Here is a 23,629-nt window from a genome sequence, read left to right on the forward strand (position 1 = left end):
GTGTGAAACCTATGGTTTTTTCAGTGAATTTCATAGGTTTTTTAAATGATAATTCCTAACTATATAAAAGGCCCCAAAGCTATGTTTTTTTCTTTGAAGTTCAAAATTTGGTTAATAGCAAATGTCTATAGCTATGAAATGTAATATTTTTGAAAATGAATGAATCCTATATTTTATTTGTATTTTAAACATTTTTTTTTTTCTCGACCCTGGAGCGCTCCCGGGGCGCGCCCCGGTGAGCGCCCCGGCGAGAGTAGTCGTTTGAAGCGCCCCCGTGCGCGAACCGGGAAGCGTCCCGTTAGCGCCAATGTCGCGAACGAAAACATGATCGTGACATATCGCGTAGCCGAGTCCGCGTGATACGCACGGCGTAAGCGCACCCGGAAGCACTCGAGCGAATACGATCTCGCAACGTAAACTTCCGACGCGCTTAAGCGACGCGACCCGGGGCGCGCCCGTGGGCGCGTCGCGTAAGCGCGTCGGTCATGAGACCTGAAAATAACACTTTTAATTGGTGCAGAACAGTTTTACTTTCATAATGATGAAATCCCTGGTCTTGTGACCGGAAAATAACACTTCTCATTGGTTCAGGCCTTTTTATTCCAAATGATGAAAGACCCCACCTTTTTTCCTTTGACTGAGGAAGACCTGTTTCAGTAATAGAGACAGAACTATTTTGTACTTTCTAATGGCTACTGTAGCTGCAACAGCTGGAGCATCTGCAGCACCACCACCACAACCACCAAGAGGACCACCACAACACTACATTGGTGGTCAAGAAGAGGAGGAGGAGGAAGAGGAAGAGGAGGATGGGAGAAGATGGCTGCCTGAACAAAATATCCCATACAAGCCCAAGTCACACATTGTATGGGAGTTTTTTTCACTCCCAGAGGGCAAGAAAAAAGTGAATGCGGCCAAGGTAACTTGCCTAAACTGTAAGGAACAACTCTCAAGGGGCAACCCAAACAAAAAGTATTCCTTTGGTAACAATACCATGGTTCGACATATGATCCGTAAGCACCCTAACAACTATTCTCGTGCAGAGCTCAGGGAACTGACCAGTAACCTCCCCCAGTCTTCAAGGACCACCTCCCAACGAAACGAACCCACTTCATCGGGACCAGAAACATCAGAGATGATGCCTTGTATTCAGCAACGATTTGCTTATTTTAAAATCACTTGTACTGAATGTGGCAAGCTTATCGCCTATGGTCAAAAGAGCGTAAAGCTCATCGTCCTTGCTGGTGACAATCACAAGTGCCCCAAAAAGAAGTAATTGTTTCCGTTTTTTGTTTTTTTCTCCAGTTGAGCCAGTTTCAATTCCCTTTTTTTGTTTCTCCCCCTAAAAAAATACAAAAAAATATAAAACTGTTTTGAAAAGCCTAAAAAAGTACAAAATGTTCAAAAAACATAACAAAAAATATAAAACAACAAAAAGAATAAAAAAAACAGTTCTTTCTAGAACTACCTCATTTGATACGCATTTGATACGGTTTCCCACCCCATTCTTATCAATGCCCTTAGATCTTCTGGCATCACCGGCACTGCCCTCAACTATCGGACCCCATCTTCCAAGTCTTCTCTTCCTCATATGCTTCCCAAACCTTTACATCGGCGTACGGTGTTCCGCAGGGTTCCATCTTGAGCCCCTTGCTCTTCAATTTGTATGTCAGACCTTTGGCTACTATTGCGGAGTAAGCTGGGCTCACTATTTACTCGTACGCCAATGATACCCAGGTGATCTACTCTCTTTCCTCGGATCCTCTCTCCTCTCCCTCTTCCCTCTGTACAGGACTGAGCAACATCACAGCCTGGATGTTGGTTAACAAATTGAAACTGAACGGGGGGAAAAAAGAACTTCTTATGTTTGGCCATAACACCACCTTATGGGGACCCCAACACTGGCCCTCTCAAATGGGCACTTTACCCACCCCATCTAAAACAGCACGCAACCTCGGCGGCATTTTTGACGACCAGTTATCTATGAAGAACCACGTGGTTAAAACTTCTTCCACTTGCATTACTATTATTAAGTGGTTGCGCAAGATCATCTGGATGCTCCCCCAGGATACTCAGAAAACCGTGGTCCAGGCTCTAATCACCTCTAGATTGGACTACGGGAACATCCTTCTCCTGGGAGCCTGCAAAGAGGTGACTCGTAAACTTCAGACAGTCCAGAATATGGCAGCGCAACTGCTCTGTAAATTACCCAACACTTCACCTACCTCTACTTCCCTACGCACTCTGCACTGGCTTCGCATTGAAAGCTGCACACTATCTTAATTCCTTGGTACAGCACTACTGTCCCCTCCGCACTCTGCAATCATCTAATCAACACTTATTCTCGGTTCCCAGAATAAAAAAATCCAGAATGGGTGGCGCTCTTTCGCCTGGCTGGCCCCCTCACTCTGGAATTCCCTTCCCCTCCACTTACGAACTGAACCCAGTTACCTTAGGTTTCGCAGACAAGTAAAAACCTGGTTATTCAACATGTAACAGCCTTTCTTCTGACTCTCCCCTCTCATTTTTGGTTTTAGTGCCGGGAAACCTACGGGTAGCTGAGCGCTTTCTAGACTTAATAATAATAATAATAATAATAATAATAATAATAATAATAATAATACCTCCAATTTATAAAAAAAGGCTTCATTTTAAAAAAACTCTGTCATTCTTTTTTCCTCTTGGTACGCTCCCTGGTCCGCTCCCCGGTGCGCGTACCGGGTGCTCCCCCCGCGCAAAACGGAAAAAAAAATATATATATTTTTGCCCCGCGGGGCCCTTTTATAGCCCCCACATCAAACCTAGGGGATCAGGGGGGGTCTACCCTGCCCCCTTATGGTAATTTCCCCCTTTGTTTTGGCCACCTCTTGTGTCTCGATCCTACCGACACAAGATGGCGGCCGCTCCGGACGGTTTCGAATGTTTACAGACACCCGAGAGACAATCAGCTTTCCATGCGCAAGTCGCGGGTCGTGCCCGGGGCGCACCCCGGTGCGCGTACCGGGACGCTGCCATAGATATATATATTTTTTGGAACCTAAAGTACTCAAAATCCACTGGAGCACATATCTTGAGACATAGCAAAGGCACATCGGGCTACCAGTCCCTACAATTTTGCCAAGTTTGGTGGAAATCCATTCAGCCGTTCGGGCTAAAAGTGAAGTTGACCGCCCTATGGAAATTAACATGGGGAAAAACATTTTGGGACCCCCCTTTTATCTCGGCCCCCGCTTGACGAATCCCCCCCAAACTTTCAGGGACGGAGCGGAGCGGAGCGGGCCATTTTCTTGGAGATTCGTCCACCGGCGCCAAAGTTATTCCCAATAGAATGTTGCGGATTTCCTATGGAAAGTAGATCCTAACCATAACTACCTACTGGCGACCGCCAGTAGGTAATATATATATATATATATATATATCACAAGCAAATGTCCCAAAATGAGAGGAGCAATCCAAAGCTGGTGCCGGCGGCAAGGTTCGGGACACCCTTGCAAGATACCTTTCAGCAAAGACGTTTCAATGAAGAAACACGCCGCACACTACTCCGTTTGTTAAGTATTTCGGTTTCGGGTGGGGAGCCTACAGAAAATAAACCGAAATACTTAACAAACGGAGTAGTGTGCGGCGTGTTTCTTCATTGAAACGTCTTTGCTGAAAGATATATATATATATATATATATATATATATATATATATATATATATATAGCAGTTCTTCCAAAGCTCTGCCGATCTCCATTAAGTGCCTGAACAAAGGTGTGATGGTGCAGTCACCACGCTCGGTGGTCAGCGGCTAAACATAAATACGATTCTTCAGTTACTCTTCCAAACCAGACATTGACACAGCAGACTGTAGCAGTTTTCCGCACAATTTATTTAATGCTTGCTGTTACGCATTTCGCCAGTATCTCCTGCCTTGCTCACACACTGAGCACCATTTCTCCCCATTCCTTGTTGGGATCAGTCAGTGACATGATTCAACTCACATAGAAGACTCACTTCTAAACAGAAAAGGTTACAATACGAATGAATGCCAAAACCATTACGTTTCCTCATATTGCTCTTCTTACAATTACATGTTTTTCTTAGGGTTAATTTTACAATTCATTTTATATTTTTTCTATTTAATTTTATCATTTAGCTCATTTTTTGAAGAAACAAAAATTGGCATTACAAACATCAATTCTCATAAAACATTTTTGCCATGTTTTACAGCAATTAATCTGGGATACATTTAATCCACTACTTAATACACAATTGTGTTTGTTCTAATTAATTGAAATAGCGTGTGTGCTCACAGATCCAAAACTGCTCCATCATTGATAGATTAAATGACATTTCATGATTGTAAAGTGCATATGCATGTAGGACTCAGTCCCTCGATATTATACAACTCAAATGTATTGGGTAATTGGAGATATTCCAGGTGCAAACAATTCTACTGGTTCAAATTCATACTGGATGCTGGTGCCATTTCATTATCACAGTCTCTATCATAAAGTGCTCTGTACAAGTGCATAATAGAACATGACTTCAATGTATAACTCTGCACCCCATCCAGTCACTGCTTATTACCCATAACACCCATATTTACTCCGGTCATCGAGTTTAAAGTGCAAGTGCCAAGAAAATAAAGTGTCACAATATTGCACGTTACCCAAATTCACAGTATATCAGTTTTTAAAGTGCATATGCCTAGAAAATAAAATGTCATATTGTTATAAAATTTACATCCATACATTTGGTCTTGAGGCCTTCAACAACGTAAAAATAGGAAAGAGAGAGGAGGAAAAACAAGAAGAAGCTAGCAGATGCTCTAATGCTAATTCCTCTTAGATTTAGGACACATTTTATATACAGTGAATATATGGGTTCTATTTTTAATTATTTTGTAGTTTTCCTTTTATTTGCATAACTACTACTGTGAGAGCCCATTCAGGGCTTAATTTATACTGGTACTTATTGAAGAGTAGTAATTATCAGTTTTACAACCGCCTGTGAAGGAAGCAGTGACAATGTCAAAACAAGTTGGGAGATTGATACAGCTCGTTTGGGGCTTGCTTAATCAAGCAATTGAATTATAAGTAAACGTTTGAGTTTCATTCGCTTGCCTTTTTGCATATTAAGGTTAGAATTACTGTAAAGTATCTAATAGGATATTATAATCTGTATAATATTGATGAAATAGAAAATGGGAATTTTTGAAGATATCTTTGAAAGTACTTGACTAATTATATATATATTATCAGATGTACAATATGGTAATTTACTATGGCACTGTTGAAACCTGTTATTTTCCGGTTGTGTTTATGCACTGGGAAATACATGACTCTATTAAGATGGTAAAGCACTTCTGGAATAAATCAGGATATTGTGAAAGTCCGTTTTCCATTATCATGTCTAATTACTTTAAAAATATTTGATGCACTATCCTACGCTGACATTGAGAAAGACCGTTACGTCCGGAATGCGTTTGTCAGAACTGGAGAAATGAATTAATTAAAAAGATTGACTTCTGTGTGCGTCACTAACATTGCTTCAGCAATACAATTGTTGCTTGAAAGTATGCGGTTTGCCACCCAAGATTGAGCAGCACTCACCCAGCAGAGAGCGGCGGTATTTACGAACAACTGGAAAAGGATGTGTATATATGTATATAGACAAATAATTACGGATATTAGAGTTACGGTATATTGTGGACTGCCAGACGAAGTACCCTAAGGGCCTGAATAGTGGGGAGGAGTTACCATCACATTTGGGGATCTGAAGGTAAACTTAGAATTGCACAATACAGCAATAAGTCAAAACTTGACCTGAATTGGCAATAAAGTCAACTAATGTAAGTTTGCAATGTGTATCAAACCAGAATGTAACCTGTCAGGAGTATGAAAGGAAAGCAGATGAACTCAGAGGATGACTGTTTCATATGAGTAAAAAAAAAAAAGTCACAGATGATGTGATGAAAAAGCATTTACTGTTGTTGAATGTACGTGAAATAATTTTAAATGTTCAAGCAGTGCCATTGATTATAAGTTGCACTGGGAATATTCCACTAGAGATTTAACTGTGCCATGGATATGGTAGGAGAAATAGCCCTTTATAAGATGGCCGATGGGTTTGGAGTGTTTGGTGTCCTAGTTACTGAGAAAGGTCTATTAGACGATTGACGGCAGTAGAGACCTGCCAAATGTTACAATGCTACCTGGGTGACATATAAGTGTAAGAATGTCGCAAATATGGTGCATATCGCTGTTTGCGAAAGTTCGCTCTTGTAAAGAATTGTAGAGGGAATTTTGTACAAACGTTTGGACGCCAAAACGCAATTGATAATGTACAAGAATGAAGTCGAAATGCGATGATTGTATTAAAATATTGCAGAACAGTGCATTGACTATTTTACTCATGTATATGAAGACATGTTAAAATGGCGAGTACACTGGCACTGCGGCATAGTCCCTTTTCGCTAAAATAATGAATTGTAATGAATAAATAGGATGGCGGCCTCTCTGTGTGTTTGTAAACACCGAGGAAGGCATTGCCGAAATGCGTCTGTTCAGCTTGGAATAAACAAGACCTGTAAACGTCTCTCGTGAGTGCTGGCTTCTTCCTCCGAGTGAGGGGATTTGAGATATATATACACGGACCCTTGATATTGAGGACTTTTGTGCTGAAGGGCGGAGCTGGGACATTGCACCTATCACTGTGGGGTTGGGTGCCTTATCAAGCTGCAGAACGCCAGGACTTCCGCATTTACTACCGCAGGCGCTGACGAGGCCACACCGGCCGAAATGCATACGCCATTTGTTTGGAATAAAGGTGCTGCCGCTTCTCATCCCCACTGAGGCTCCTGCTTCTTTCTTTGAGAGGAGGTGTTACTTACATTTCTGCGCGCTTTCCAGAAGTGCGATTCAGGAGCTCCCTCATCTTAAAGTGGTCCGGAGACTCTGGAACCTGCTTCGGCATCGTTTGTTACTTCAAGTTATTGAAATTTCTCCTGACCCGCCGGCAGACCTCGCACCTGATGCGTCATTGTGAGACATTTTTTCACCAATTGAGCTGGGTCTAATCTTCCCTGCTCACGCTACAATTGGGGCTTGGACCTATGGTCGATGAGGCGTTGGGGACTTGAGGCTGCACCCCGTGTTTCATTCTGCGGTTTTCACGAACGCTTTGCAGCGCACCTTTCCCTCCGCTATTTTCTTGAATTTTTCAAGACCGCTCCACAGCCACACTCACCTGGGAGCCACTGGTGCATCCTGGGACAAGGAGTCCGCCGATATACACGGACCCTTGATATTGAGGACTTTTGTGCTGAAGGGCGGAGCTGGGACATTGCACCTATCACTGTGGGGTTGGGTGCCTTATCAAGCTGCAGAACGCCAGGACTTCCGCATTTACTACCGCAGGCGCTGACGAGGCCACACCGGCCGAAATGCATACGCCATTTGTTTGGAATAAAGGTGCTGCCGCTTCTCATCCCCACTGAGGCTCCTGCTTCTTTCTTTGAGAGGAGGTGTTACTTATATATATATATATATATATATATATATATATTCACTGAAAAAACCATAGCTTTCAGGGATATTATAGTTAGAAATTATCATTTGAAAAACCTTTGAGATTCACTGAAAAAACCATAGGTGTCAGGGACGTTATAGATAGAAGTTACCATTTAAAAACCTTAGAAATTCACAGAAAAAAAACACTGGTTTCAGGGATGTTATAGTTAGTTGGACATATCACTCCTACAAAAGCAGAGGTATTCGGCCGTTATAGTTAGTTGAGCTAACTATAACTCAAGCCCCCGCAATGCACTGCTGATGATGTCACATATTATATCATTCATGACATTGTCAGTGACATCACTGATGACATCTCAAATGACATTACTGATGACATCACTGATGACATCATCCAGTGACTGTGTGTGTCTGTAAAGTTTAAATATGTTTTATATATATACATATGCCAATGTGTATTGAAGAATGAGTGGGCATATGAGAGTCTGAATGGATGATTTAGTAGGTGAGTGACTGACTGCTTTAATGACAGCGTTCCCGAAAGCTCCCCGCTGTGTCCTCTGGCTTTCTTCATGAAGGGGTCTTTTGTTGGATAGTTTACGTGCTTGCCAGCAGCACGTTAAGAGGACCCGTTCCATGAAGTCTCCTGTGAATGTTGACATCGCTGCAGTTGTTCACCCGAGGGATCGGATTTCACAGGACCGCCACAGAATCAAGACAGGCGAGTGGCCACTGTCAGGCACAGCCCGTGACTTCACGGGGAAGCGGGATCACTGTATCCCAGTTTCATGGCCCAGTTTGGCTTTGGTAATACGGCTGGAACATTGGGGACCCAAGGGAATGCTAGACTGTCATTCATGGGAGTTTTGAACATTTGCAATATCCCCACTACTTGCCAGATTTTACAGCTTTCATTTTAATCAAACACTATGTCTCCCCACACGGTACTTACCGGAACATTGTATCATGGGAGCTGTAGTTCTCTAAAACTAACTGCAGCTGTAAGTGATTAATGGGAGGAGCTAGCTGACCTCCGCTGGTTGGGATGACCTGTTAATATCAAAGGTGTAAGGAGGTGTGTTCCTGGTTAAGCTATCAGCATCTGAGGATGGCTAACGCCGAAATGCATTATGCCACACTAAGCTATCATTAAAGTGTTCCCGAAAGCTCCCCGCTGTGTCCTCTGGCTTTCTTCATGACAGACTCTGTGTGGGATTAACCTCCAATGCTCTCTCGCACAAAGATGCACAGCAATCGCAGGAACGTTATTAACCCGGTAAGTTTATTGGGTTAATGCTGCATCACTAGACGCGTTTCGGCTTGCCGCCTTTGTCAATAGTGGCCGGCGCCGAACTGAGGCTGGTATTTAAAGTGTACACATACATCAGAGGTCACAAGCATAAACATAAACAAAGGACACCCTGCAACTTATTTCAAAGGTGTCGGACATTACTAAACATGCAAAATAAAGCATTAAAGTAAATGTTCATACATAGCCTACATCAGCTATCGTAATTCTAGACAACTTATAAAATAAAATGCAATAAACAAATTATGATGCCCTGGATGGGCTAAGTAATCAGCTAAGTTACAACACTTCACAGTTTAGCCCAGGATATATATATATATATATATATATATATATATATATATATATATATATATATATATGTCATGTGATCAAGGCTCACCCCGAGCCGAAACGCGTCGGGACCGACCAAGCAACATCTAATAAATTAATTTTGCACAATCCAAGTGGTCCGTCTCTGTCTCTTGCACAAATGCGATGAAGGACGGAGTATAACGATATATATATATATATATATATATTACCTACTGGCAGTCGCCAGTAGGTAGTTATAGTTAGGATTGTTTTCTATAGGAAATCCGCAACATTCTATTGGGAATAACTTTGGCACCGGTTAAGGAATCTGCCTGTAATGTTCCTTAAATTTGCCTCGCTGCGCTCCGCTCCTTCCCTGAAAGTTTGGGGGGGATTCGTCAAGCGGGGGCCGAGATAAAAGGGGGGTCCCAAAACGTGTTTTCCCCATGTTAATTTCCATAGGGCGGTTGGACTCACTTTTAGCCCGAACGGCTGAATGGATTTCCACCAAACTTGGCAAAATTGTAGGGAATGGTAGCCCAATGTGCCTTTGCTATGTCTCAAGATATGTGCTCCAGTGGATTTTGAGTAATTTAGGTTCAAAAAAATATATATATCTGGGCGGAGCCTAACCACACATCTGATCTGATTGGCTGTCAGCTCTTCATTCAAGAAGTGTTGGCAGCCATCTTGGGACCAATATACATGATAGCACCTCATTAAAAAGCATGGTAGTTAATAGAGGGTTTTAGGACTTTAGTTACATTATAAATCATTTGTTGATGGTACCATACTCATTTTAAGAATTGTGGTGTGTTCTAAGGTGATTTTACCTTGTGAAAAAGCCTTCTGCTGTGATATCATGAATCATGTTTGAAAGAAATCTAATATCTCATGATTTTCCCACAGTGGTTTGGAAGGGGATCTATAAGCTAAATTGAAAGCATATTTTCTGTAAATTCACATTATCTTTCTCAGTCATGTGAGAATGAAGTCTGACATTCTCAGTAAAACATGTACATCCAACAAGGACAGAGACTGTCAGTTGATTCCTTTGTGTTCTACTGCAGCCTCCTAGAGTGTTCTAAAGAACAACTAGAGCGCTAACAGTCCTACTTATTACAAAGATATAGCACACCTGAAGCCATCGTGATGGGAATAAAGTGGTAACTCTTAAAACATTTAATTTAAAAAGGAACAAAATGAGGGGGTATATTATGCCATAGAAAGTATTATTAGTGCTGCAGAAAGAAAGATTAGGGCACATTTTGAGTGACTTCTCAAATCCTCTTCTATTTCATTCAAAAATTCTGACATGCAGTCTCCCAAGATGGCCACCAGAGACAAAAGAGCCCAAATGAAGCCCAAATATCACCCAGATGTAGCTCAAGTATAGCCCAATGACAGAATGTCCCAGAGTGTTCTAAAGAACAACTAGAGCGCTAACGGTCCTACTTATTACAAATGTATGGCACACCTGAAGCCATCTTGATTGGAATAAAGTGGTAACTCTTAAAACATTTAATTTAAAAAGGAACAAAATGAGGGGGTATATTTTGCCATAGAAAGTATGATTAATGCTGCAGAAAGAAAAATTAGGGCACATTTTTAGTGACTTTTGAAATCCTCTTCAATTTCATTATAAAATTCTGACATACAGTCTCCCAAGATGGCCACCAGAGACAAAAGAGCCTAAATGTAGCCCAAATATCACCCAGATGTAGCCCAAGTATAATCCAATGACAGAATGTCCCAGAGTGTTCTAAAGAACAACTAGAGCGCTAACAGTCTTACTTATGACAAAAGTATGGCACACCAGAAGCCATCTTGATTGGAATGAAGTGGTAAGTCTGAAAACATTTAATTTAAAAAGGAACAAAATGAGGGGGTTCATTTTGCCATAGAAAGTATGATTAGTGCTTCAGAAAAAAAATTAGGGATCATTTTGAGTGAGTTCTCAAATCCTCTTCTATTTCATTAAAAAAATTCTGACATGCAGACTGAAACATTCACTTTGAATACCAGCAGCAGACTTCCCTGGTGAGCAGTAGCTTTACTACAGTGATCTAATGAGCAACTAGAGTGCTTACATTCAGAATTTATGGCAAATGTGTGACACATCTGAATGCCTTCTTGATGGAACCAAAGTAAACAAGCATTGAAAATGCAATAGATCTCGCCCTCGTTTAAGTTAAAGCCATTCTGTTTGTAATGAGGTGGCTTTTTAGCTTTGCTTTTATTAGTGTTTTTTAAACTTTCATGTAAATAACATGCATCTGTATGCATATATGTATATGTATGCATGCATTTATATTTGTATTTATATAGATATACAGATTATATATGTTTATATATGTATGTATATATATATATATACATACACATACATATATATATAAATGCATATGCATATATATATGCATACATATATGTGTATATGTGTGCGTGTAGAGAGAGGTGCAGAGGTAGAGAGGTAGAGGTAGAGAGGTAGCGGTAGAGAGGTAGAGACTAGTAGAGAGAGAAGTAGAGAGAGGTAGAGAGGTAGAGAGTAGAGCGTGAGTAATAGAGAGTGAGTAGTAGAGAGCAGTAGAGAGAGTAGCAGAGAGTGAGTAGTAGAGAGTAGTAGAGTGAATAGTAGAGTGAGTAGTAGAGAGTGAGTAGTAGAGAGTAGTAGAGAGTAAGTAGTAGAGAGTAGTAGAGAGCAGTAGAGAGTAAGTAGTAGATAGTAGTAGAGAGTGAGTAGTAGAGAGTGAGTAGTAGAGAGTAGTAGAGAGTGAGTAGTATAGAGAGAGAATAGTAGAGAGTAGTAGAGAGTGATTAGTAGAGTGAGTAGTAGAGACTAGTAGAAAGAGAGTAGTAGAGAGTGAGTAGTAGAGAGTAGTAGAGAGTGAGTAGTAGAGTGAGTAGTAGAGAGTGAGTAGTAGAGAGAGAGTAGTAGAGAGGTGAGTAGTAGAGAGTGAGAAGTAGAGAGTGAGTAGTAGAGAGTAGTAGAGAGTGAGTAGTAAAGAGTGAGTAGTAGAGAGAGAGTAGTAGAGAGTGAGTAGTAGAGAGTAGTAGATAGTGAGTAGTAGGGAGTGAGTAGCAGAGAGAGAGTAGTAGAGAGTAGTAGAGTAGTAGAGAATGAGTAGTAGAGAGTGAGTATTTGAGAGTAGTGGAGTAGGAGAGAGTAAGTTACGTTAAACGTTACGTTACGTTACGTTACGTTAAAAGCATTTGTACCGCGCATGTTCACCAAACGGTTTCTTGGCGCTCCTGACAAAGTGGTGACTAGGGCGGAGGATTTACTCAAATGCTGAATGAAACAGAAGGGTTTTTAACAGTCTGCGAAAACAATCGTAGCTGGGGCATAGACGAAGTGCTGTTGGGAGGGAGTTCCAAGTGGTGGGGGCCATGACAGAGAAACTCAAACCTCCATGCTTTTTCCTTCTGGTTTTGGGAACAACAAGAAGATTAAGAGATGCTGAGCGGAGATCTCTGTGGGGAACATAACGTGTTAGGCAAGAGGAGATAAAGGCAGGGGCTAGATCTGATAAGGCTTTGAAGATGATACATCCAAGCTTGAAAGTGCAGCGTCTGGTGATAGGGAGCCAGTGGAGGCTACGCAGAAGGGGGGGTAACGTGCTGATGTTTCGGCTGGTGGAAGATCAGGCGGGCTGCCTGGTTCTGCACCAGTTGTAGCCTGTGGAGGTGGATTGCTGGAATCCCGACATACAGCGTGTTAGCATAGTCAAGTCTGGAGGTAATAAGAGCAAGGATGACCAAAGTCAGGGCATCTCTGGTGAGGAACCTGCTAATTTTTCGAATCCGCCTTAGATGGAAAAAACAGGATGAGGTGACTGCGTTGATTTGTAGTCTCATAGAAAGGTCATCGGAGATGACCACCCCGAGACTCTTCACAGTGCTAACAGGACTGGGTGGCGCCCCCAGGGATGATGGCCAGAAAGTGGAATTCCACGGGTTAATGGGACCCCCTACCAGTACAAGCTCTGTTTTTGTGGGGTTCAGTTTTAATTGGCTGTGAGACATCCACTCTGCGATGTCAAGCATGGTAGACTGAAAATTAGAACGGGAAGAGGGAAGAGAATCAATGGGAAAGATTAACTGAAGATCGTCCGCATAATTGAAAATAGTGACCGGGGTATTGCGGAGGGAAGCTAAAAGGGGCTGTAAGGACAAATTAAACAGTAAGGGTGATATCGCAGAGCCCTGAGGGACCCCGCAGGTTAGAGACGAATAGGGTGCGGAAAAGGTAGACAGGTGTACCGCTTGAGTCCGATGGTCCAGGAAGGATCTGAGCCAATCGAGTAGTAGTAGAGAGTAGTGGAGAATATTCCAAAGTTTGGCACAGCACCACTTGCACAATAAGTCCAATCAAATCATATCACTTAGAGTCCTTATTGAAGCGCTGAATCTTGGTGTATATTCAAATGCTTTTATTTTCCTTAAGTTTATGTACCACAGCCAGCCGAAACGTTTCGTTCTGTACAACAGAACTTCTTCAGGGCGTTCTTATTTCCTTTAAGTTATGTCGGTATCCTGTTGTCATATAACTAGATATTTCTTCCAAATGTTAGACGAGACGTAAGTACATTCTTATTCAAAGTGACTAGGTATCAATTTTACCCACACAATTCGGGCAGACTTGAGTGATTTATAGCATCCTCAAAGTCAGTCTTTCAAAAATTCCAAAGTATAGGACATGATAATCCAAATCCAAATGTTTCTCAAGAAAAGTCATTTTCAATCGTTTGAAATATCAGTGTTTGTGCAGATATGACCCAGGGACCCCCAGTATGCAAGGGGAATTAGTCCCCCCTCTGCAAACGCGCCAGTGGCCTGCGTTGCAGAGAGGTGTAAAAAGGGGCATAGGCTCATTACACCTCTGTGCAATGCAGCCCCCTGGCGCATACTGGAGGTTCCAGGTGGGCTAGTTGGCCCCCAGGGACCCCTAGTATGCAAGGGGAATTAGTTCCCCCTCTTCAAACATGCACGGGGGCTGCATTGTGTGGCCTCATTACACCTCTCTGCAATGCAGCCCCCTGGCGCATAATGGAGGCTCCTGTTGGGCTAGTTGGCCCCCAGGGACCCCAGTATGCAAGGGGAACTAGTTCCCCCTCTGCAAACGTGGCAGGGGGCTGCGTTGCAGAGAGGTGTAACAAGGGGCATAGCCTCATTACACACCTGCAATGCAGCCCCCTGGTGCATACTGGAGGTTCCAGGTGGGCTAGTTAGCCCCCAGGGGCCCCCAGTATGCAAGGGGAATTAGTTCCCCCTCTTCAAACATGCACGGGGGCTGCGTTGCAGAGAGGTGTAAAAAGGGGCGTGGCTTCATTACACCTCTCTGCAATGCAGTCCCCTGGCGCATACTGGAGATTCCTGGTGCGCTTTCAGGTCTTATATAGTTAGGAATTAGCATTAAAAAAACCTTTGAAATTCACTGAAAAAAACATAGGTTTCAGGCCTTATATAGTTAGGAATTAGCATTTAAAAAACCTATGAAATTCACTGAAAAAAACATAGGTTTCACACCAGTTATAGTTGGGAATTAGCATTTAAAAAGCCTATTAAATTCACTGAAAAAACCATAGGTTTGACACCAGTTATAGTTAGCTGGAAATTTTACTGACATAAAACCATTGAAATTCCCACGTTATAGTTAGTTGGACTCACTATAACTTGCGCGCCTGCAATGCACTGCTGATGACGTCACATATTACATCACTCATGACATGGTCAATGACATCACTCATGACATCAATGATGACACCATCCTTGTGACAGAGTGATAGACCTCCTTTCAGTGTAATGTAACCCTTGAAACACATATTCAAAAATAGAAACTAAAATTTTCAAAAAAATAGAGATACCCATACCAGTTACAACAACCAATTCAGTAATACCACCATCTATATACACATCCACTCATTCACCAACAGTTCTAAATAGTCAATCATACATATATTGACTCATCATATGTAGTGAAACACCTACACATCCTGTTACACACCTGTCACAAACGTAATTTTTGAAGTCCTATTTTATGTTCCTCAGGAGCAGTACCCAAAAGCCCACTTTCCAGCAGCTTCGACTCTGCACTTAGAAAGTTCCGCAGAGGATCGAAGTGGCTAGACGAGGGGAGGTAAGGGAGGGTACTGTGGGGAGGGAGATCTGGATCGAGAAGAAATAAAACAACTGAAACACTCAAACTCTTGTGCTCTTCCAGCTAAAACTCCTTAGTGGGCTAGATTCCCGAATCTAAGAAAAGATTATCTAATTAAACTGAGCTGAGCGAAGTTAAACTCTCTTGCTTTACTTTCGACAAAACTATACCCACATTCAGGAACAAGAACAAAGCAGAATGACTATTAATTCCTATTCAGCATTATGTTCGCCTATAACTAAATAAACCAAATACAATATGTCACACATTAATCTTGCATTGTGCAATGAGATGCAGTTATATTGCTCCAAGTATGTGAAAAGGGTAACGTTGCGAAGTGAGGAATATACCCTTAAGAAACATAAGCAAATTGTAGATTGTAGTTCTAATCAAATAACTGAGTACAAATCAAATAATAGTCTTGTTCCATTTTAAGGAAAAAAACATTGAGTTCCTAAAAGAAAAGCAATTAGTTCAAAAGGTGTCTTTTGTTTTAAACGCGGTATTCTGAGCTTTCAATTCGGCAATGAAAGAGTGTGACCAAGTTATTAACAGAAATGGGCTTCAAGAAATGATTCTGCAGCGTTTGAGAAACGAAACATGCTTTAAAATGTCAACCGCGTTTAAGAATACGAGCGCCTGGAGGTAATCACCAGCCGGGACATCTTGCGCTCGTATTCAAGAAGAAATGGATAAATCCTACCTGCATTTCCTGCAAGCGGAAATTCGTGGTAGACTACTACCATTTATCAGGAACAGCTGTAGAACTTCTCTGCTCACGGATCTGAAGACGAGAACCGGACCGGAACAAAAGACGTCTTTACTCGGGAAGCTTCTTTAATAATCTGCACGGCTTCCAGGGCGTGGCACTATTTATAGCCCAGTATCCTGGTACCGAAGCTGCAAAGGGACAAAAAGCTACGGCAGCACATAAAGAAATCCAACAAGCTTTGGCCGACTAATTCTCCGTAACCTGACATTGGCATAACAAGCATTGGCACAGTAGTAAGAGGCAAACAAGCATTGCTAAAAACATTGCTGCAAACCTAAGTACAAAATGCAAAACAAGATCACAAGGCCAAACAAGAAGTCAACAATAGACCTTGACAAATAACAAGCATATTCAGATAATGAATAAAGTTGGATCCTGACAGTGTCTCCCAACAAAAATGGGGACACCCTCCTCTGAAGACTAAGACGGAGCATTTGGATGCTTGGCATGGAACCGTCGCACCAAACGAGGAGCATGAACATTGTCCTGGGATACCCATTAGTCTTCTTCAGGTCCGTAACCTTTCCAGGACAGTAAATACCATAGCTTTCCTCTGATGCGTTTACAGTCTTTAAAACAACAAACTTCAAATTCCTCTTGATCATTCACCTGTATTGCAGGAAGACGAGATCTTCTCTTTATGGTTGCTTGTTTCAACAAGGAGATATGAAATACTGGGTATATTTTCATGGATTTAGTTAGTAGTTTATACGTTACTGGATTTACATGTTGAACAATTTTGTAAGGACCAATAAATTTCAGATGAAATTTATAACGTTTTCTGAACTGGAAATTTTTTGTAGAAAGCCAAACCACGTCCCCCACTTGGAGGTCAGGGCCCTTTTGTCTTTTCCTGTCTGCAAATATTTTGTAAGCAGCCTTAGCTTTTAAAACATTGCTTCGTAAGTTCTCAGTAATCCGTTTCATATCTCGGAAATGTGAATCCAAGGATGGTATTTTAGTTTTTTGCTGAGCCAAAAGTAATGGAGTGAAATTTGGATGCCGACCATACACAGCAAAAAACGGTGATAAACCGGTGGAAGCATTTTGCAAGTTGTATGCAAATTCTGCTTCCCACAAAAGTGTCGTCCAGGACCCTTGTTTCTTGAACAAAAACATCTTAAGTATTGTTTCAGAATCTGGTTAACTCGTTCCGTTTGTCCATCCGTTTCAGGATGGAAGCTAGTAGATGTGTTACTTTTAATGTGAAGAGCCTCACACCAGGTCTTCCAAAACTGTGAAATAAATTGTGGACCTCGGTCTGAAGGGATGGACCGGAGAAGGCCATGCAAACGTACCACGTGTTATAAAATGAGTTGCACAAGTTGAGAAGAACTGGGAAGTTTGTTGCAGGCAACAAAATGAGCCATGTTAGATAAACGATCTGCTACTACAAGGATGGTAGTCATACCTTGATCTTCTGGTAAATCGGTAATGAAGTCCATCGCTATGTCTTCCCAGACTTGTGTTGGTGTAGGAAGAGGAAATAAAAGGCCTTTTTTGCGCCCATGATCTCCCTTAGCTTGAGCACAAATGTCACAAGATTGAATGAAAGAAATCACATCTTTTTTCCAAGTTGGCCACCAGAAATTTCTCTGTATCAGGTTTTTTTTTTTTGCTATCCCTGGATGGGACGCCAACTGTCTGGTATGACACCACTGTAGAACCTGTGTTTGTAATTTCTTCGTTGGAACAAACAAAAGATTCGAGTTAAAGGGTAGATTTTGATGGATTGTTCTATTTGAACCTTCTTGTACCCAGGATAACAGTTTAGGTATTGGCATTGCCTGTCTTATTTGTTGAAAGAAAACATCCGACATTGTGGCACCAATGATTTGATTATTTGACAGCATGTTCGTAGGCTTGGGAATTAGAAGGAGGTCATCTTGTTTGTAGTCATATCGTGATATTGAATCTGCTTTGTTGTTCTTAGTACCTGGTCTGAAAGTTATATTGAAATCAAACTCTGCAAAGAACAGCGTCCAATGAAGTTGTCTGGGAGTCAAAGCCTTTGCACATCTCAAAAATTGTAGGTTCCGGTGGTCCGTATATACTGTCACTGTATGCTTTGTTCCTAATAAATAATGACGCCATTCTTTGAAAGCATAACGAATGGCTAAGAGTTCTTTCTCTGCTATAGTATAGTTGGATTCAGCAGGCAAAAATTTTCTAGTCAAAAAAGCGATGGGATGTAATTCATTGGTTTTCTGATCTTTTTGTGATAAGATAGCTCCTATTGCGAAGGCTGAAGAATCGGCTTCTACTATAAAAGGCATTTCTGTGTCCGGATGTCGCAGAATAGGTGCTTGGGTAAACGTTTTCTTGAGAGTCTGAAAAGAAGATTCAGTGTCTGTAGTCCAAACAAATTTCACGTTCTTTCTCAGTAACTGGGTTAAAGGAGTGGCCCAGGTCGAAAAATCTTTGATAAATCAACGGTAAAAATTAGCGAACCCTAAGAAACGTTGAATATCTTTTGCAGACGTTAGAGTTGGCCAATCAAGAACTGCCTGAATTTTCCTAGGAGCCATTATGATACCTGATGGAGAAAGTATGAAGCCAAGAAATTCAACCTTTGTAGTATGGAACTCACATTTGGACAATTTACAAAACAAACCATGGGTTCGCAAGGTGGTTAAAATGGTCTTAACATGTTGCACATGTTCCTCAGTTGAAGAAGAAAAAATTAGAAGATCATCAATGTATGCTATGTCGAATCTGTCAAGATAGTCTCGAAGGACATCATTAATAAAAAATTGAAAGGCGGCTGGGGCGTTGCATAAGCCAAATGGCATTACACAATATTCAAACAAGCCGAAGCGAGTTCAAAACTCTGTTTTCCATTCGTCGCCAGGTCTTATGTGTACTAAGTGGTAGGCGCCTCGTAAATCAAGTTTAGTAAAAATCGTGGCAGATCGCACTAGGTCAAGAAGTACCGGGATCAATGGTAGTGGATACCGATTCTTAATGGTGATATTATTTAGTGCTCTGTAGTCAATACAAGTGTGTAATTCTCCATTACTTTTAGGCACAAAGAAGAGTGGAGAGGCTGCAGGAGATTTGGAGGGTCGGACAAAACCATTTTTCAAAAATTTGTCTAGGTATTCTCGAACATGTTTGTTTTCTTGATCAGTCAGTGCGTAGATTCTACTACAGGGTATTTTGGCTCCAGGCACTAGATCAATAGTACAATCATAATCTCTATGTGGTGGTAGAATTTCAGCTTTCTGTTCACAAAAAACATCAGCGAAAGTTTCATAAGTAAGTGGTAAGTCTATGTCTTGCTCGGCGGCTGTAGACACATAAAGAGCAGAAGCATTATGAAGGAAAGAACTTGGAGATTCTTTCAAGTATTGCTTTGGACAAAAACATTCTTGCTTGCACCAAAGTGATGTGAATTCAATTGAACGTTTAACCCAATCGATGGTAGGGTTGTGTAGGGTTAACCAGGGTATGCCAAGGATAACTCCGAATTGAGGTGCATCGATTATATCAAACGAAATGGTCTCTTGGTGTTTTCTGTAGCCTGAATCACAGATCCTTAAAAGAGAGTTGGTACAGTGGGTGATCATTCCAGAGGTTAACTGAGTCCCATCAACTGCATAAACTATTTCAGGTTTTGCTTTTGTGGTTATTGGTATGTTTGTCTTGGAAATGAACGCAGTATCGATGAAATTTCCAGTAGCACCTGAGTCTATCATAACTGCTACCATAATTTGTTTCTGATCTGGCAAAATGAACTGAACATTTAAAGTTAGCTGTAAAGTTTTAGCTACTGATTGTTCAGTAGGAGATTGCCAACTCGAAAAAGTCTCCAGATCCAAATTCGAGTTATCTAGTTTTCCGACTTGTTCTCTTTCTTGTCACATGACCACGAATTTTTGGGTTTAAGAGAACAATCTCTAACGAAATGACCTTTCTTTCCACAGTACAGACAAAGACCATTTTTTCGCCGAGTATCTTTTTCTTCAGAAGTTAACGGTTTCCTCAAACTTCCGATTTCCATGGGTTCTACGGATTCTTGTGTGCTTGGGTGTGACCTGTCTTTTGCCCTAGTAAATATTCGGACATCCGTTCGTTTTCTATCACCTTTACGATCCGCAACCCGGTGATCCAATAGAAGACTAAGCGCTATCAAATCAGCACATGATCGGGGTTGAGGATCGATTGGTGCAATGAGGTCTTTCAACTCATCTCTTAGTCCTTGGTAATACAGGGCAGCTCTTTTTGCCTCGGGCCATTTGGTCTCAGCTACTAGACGATTGAACTGAGTGAGGTAGTGTATCAACTCCTTGTTTCCCTGTTTTAATTCCAGTAGTTCTCTATCTGCTGATCCAGTGATAGTCCGTCTATCAAAGATCCTTTCAAATTCACGTTTGAACTGCACCCAATCATATAACAAAGGATCATCTGATTGAACCAAAGGAACCGCCCCCATAGCTGCATCTCCACTTAAAAAAGAGATCAAAAAGTCGATACGAGATTGAGCATCTGGAAATGAAGCTGGTTTTACCATAAAATGCAATTGTACCTGAGTTAAAAAGGTCTGAAATTTGTTTGGTTCCCCAGCAAACCTTTCAGGCTGGGCCAAAGGAACCGACGTAGGTACGGTAACTGAAACTGATGGATTAGAACTAGTAGCGTTCGTTTGAGATTGACTAGGTGGCGGCACTGAGTCTAAACGTGACTGTAAATGGGTAACTTTATTGGCTAAAGCAGCAGTTTCCTGTCTACTAGCGGTTAATTCCTTCTTCAGGTTCCCCATCATAGCACAGAGATCATTCATGGTGGCCATCTTTTGAGTACTGCTCGGGATTAACTAAATTCTTGGGCGGATTATTCTGTCACGAACGTAATTTTTTAAGTCCTATTTTAATCAATCAATCAATCATCGCATTTATATAGCGCACTACTTACTCAGTGGGTCTCAAGGCGCTGGGGGAGGGGGATCTGCTACTGCTCGAACAGCCAGGTCTTGAGTTGTTTCCTGAAGGCGAGGTGGTCCTGGGTCAGGCGGAGGTGGGTGGGGAGGGAGTTCCATGTCTTGGCGGCGAGGTAGGAGAAGGACCGTCCCCCTGCGGTGGCTCTACGGATGCGGGGGACGGTGGCGAGGGCGTGGCTGGTCGATCGAAGCTGGCGTTTGGGAGCGTAGAAGTTGAGGCGGCTGTTGAGGTATCCTGGGCCTTGGCTGTGTAGGGCTTTGTGTGCGTGGGTGAGGAGACGGAAGGTGATTCTCTTGTTGACCGGGAGCCTGTGCATGTCTCTCAGGTGTCCGGAGATGTGGCTGCGGCGGGGGATGTCCAGGATGAGTCGTGCTGAGGCGTTCTGGATCCGCTGGAGTCTCTTCTGGAGTTTGGTGGTGGTTCCGGCGTAGAGGGTGTTGCCGTAGTCCAGACGGCTGGTGACGAGGGCCTGGGTGACCGTCTTCCTGGTCTCGGTGGGGATCCACCGGAAGATCTTACGTAGCATGCGCAGGATGTTGAAGCACGACGAGGAGACGGCGTTGACTTGTCTGGTCATGGAGAGGGAGGAGTCCAGGATGAAGCCCAGGTCGCGTGCGTGGTCTGTTGGTTTGGGTGCGCTGCCTAGGGCGGGGGGCCACCAGGAGTCGTCCCAAGCGGCGGGTGAGGATCCTAAGATGAGGACTTCCGTCTTATCTGAGTTCAGTTTCAGGCGGCTGTTCTTCTTCCATTCGGCTACCTCTTTCATCCCTTCGTGAAGGTTGGCTCTGGTGGTGGCGGGGTCGTTGGTAAGGGAGAGGATCAGCTGGGTGTCGTCGGCGTAGGAGATGATGTTGAGGTTGTGCTGGCTTGCGATGTCTGCGAGGGGGCTCATGTAGATGTTGAAGAGGGTCGGACTGAGCGAGGAGCCTTGAGGGATGCCGCAGATGACTTCGGTGGCTTCAGATCTGTCTGAACGGAGGGAGGCGGACTCTCTGTGTCCTTCCGGTGAGGAAGGAGATGATCCACTCCAGTGCCTTCTCCTGGACTCCGACGTTGCTGAGGCGTTGTACTAGGGTACGATGGCAGACAGTGTTGAAGGCCGCGGAGAGGTCTAGGAGGATGAGGGCCGCTGTTTCTCCGTTGTCGAGCAGCGCTCGGATGTCATCGGTGACTGCGATCAGGGCGGTCTCGGTGCTGTGGTTGGCCCGGAAGCCAGACTGGGAGGGGTCGAGGGATCTGTTTGTCTTGAGGAAGGCGGCCAGCTGCTTGTTGACGGTCTTCTCGATGACTTTTGCAGGAAACGGGAGCAGCGAGATGGGGCGGTAGTTTTTGAGGTCGGTGGGGTCAGCCGATGGCTTCTTGAGTAGAGCGCTGAGTTCGGTGTGCTTCCAGCTCTCCGGGAAGGAAGCGGTGTCGAAGGATATGTTGATGATGTCCCGCAGGTGGGGTGCGATGACAGCGTCGGCCTTGTTGAAGACGTGGTGAGGGCAGGGGTCGGTCGGAGGTCCGGAGTGGATGGAGTTCATCGTGCGGACGGTGTCTTCGGTGCTGGTCGGAGTCCAGGCGCGGAGGGTGGTGGTGGGGGGCGGTGGTTCGGTCGGGGTGTTCGTCGGTTGAGTGCTGAAGCTGTTGTGTATGTCCACGATCTTGTTGTGGAAGTAGGAGGCGAGGGATTTGCAGAGGTCTTGCGAAGGGGTGATGTCGTTGTTTCCGGCGTTGGGGTTGGAGAGCTCTTTGACGATGTTGAAGAGTTCTTTGCTGTTGTGTGCGTTGTTGTCCAGTCGTTCCTTGAATGCAGTTTTCCTGGTGGCGCGGATGAGTTGGTGGTGTTTTCGGGTGGCGAGCTTGAGGGCAGTCATGTTGTCCGGTGTTGGGTCTCTGCGCCAGGTTCGCTCGAGGGCTCGGCAGTTCTTCTTGGAGCTCTTGAGTTTGTCGGTGAACCATGGGGCTTTTTGCTACCGGGTCTGCTGGGCGGGGTCCTCAGGGGGGCGAGCTCGTCTGCGCAGTCGCTGATCCACTTCGTGAGGTTGGTGGCCGCCTGGCTAGTGTTCGTTGTGCTGGTGGGAGGGTTCATGCTCAGGGAGGACGCGAGCTGGTCGGCTGTGATCTTGTTCCCGCTCCTGCGTGCAGCCTGTTGCTGGTGGTGGTGGATCGTGGTCCTTGCGAAGCTGAAGTGGACGCAGCTGTGGTCCGTCCAGTGGAGTCCGGTGGCGTGGCTGAAGGCGATGTCCTTGCTGGATGAGAAGACGGGGTCGAGTGTGTGTCCGGCGTAGTGGGTGGGGGTGGTCACCAGTTGCTTGAGTCCCAGGTTGGCAAGGTTGTCCAGCAGGGTGGTGGTGTTGCGGTCGTTGTTGTTCTCCATGTGGAAGTTGAGGTCCCCGAGGAGGATGTAGTCAGCGGAGCAGAGGGCGTGCGGGCTGATGAAGTCGGCGATGTCTTCGCTGAATTGTGTTCGTTGTCCCGGGGGTCTGTAGATGAGGGTGGTCTTGGGGTTGATGTGGACCTGAAAGTGCAGGCGGTTGCGAGGGTGTCGTCGGTGTTGGTCGTGATGCGGATGGTGTTCCTGTGGACGATGGCGATGCCTCCTCCGGTGTGGTTGATGCGGTCCCTCCTGATGATCTTGTAGCCGTCTGGG

This window comes from Lissotriton vulgaris, chromosome 5, assembly GCF_964263255.1.
Source record: "Lissotriton vulgaris chromosome 5, aLisVul1.2, whole genome shotgun sequence".
Lineage (NCBI taxonomy): Eukaryota > Metazoa > Chordata > Amphibia > Caudata > Salamandridae > Lissotriton > Lissotriton vulgaris.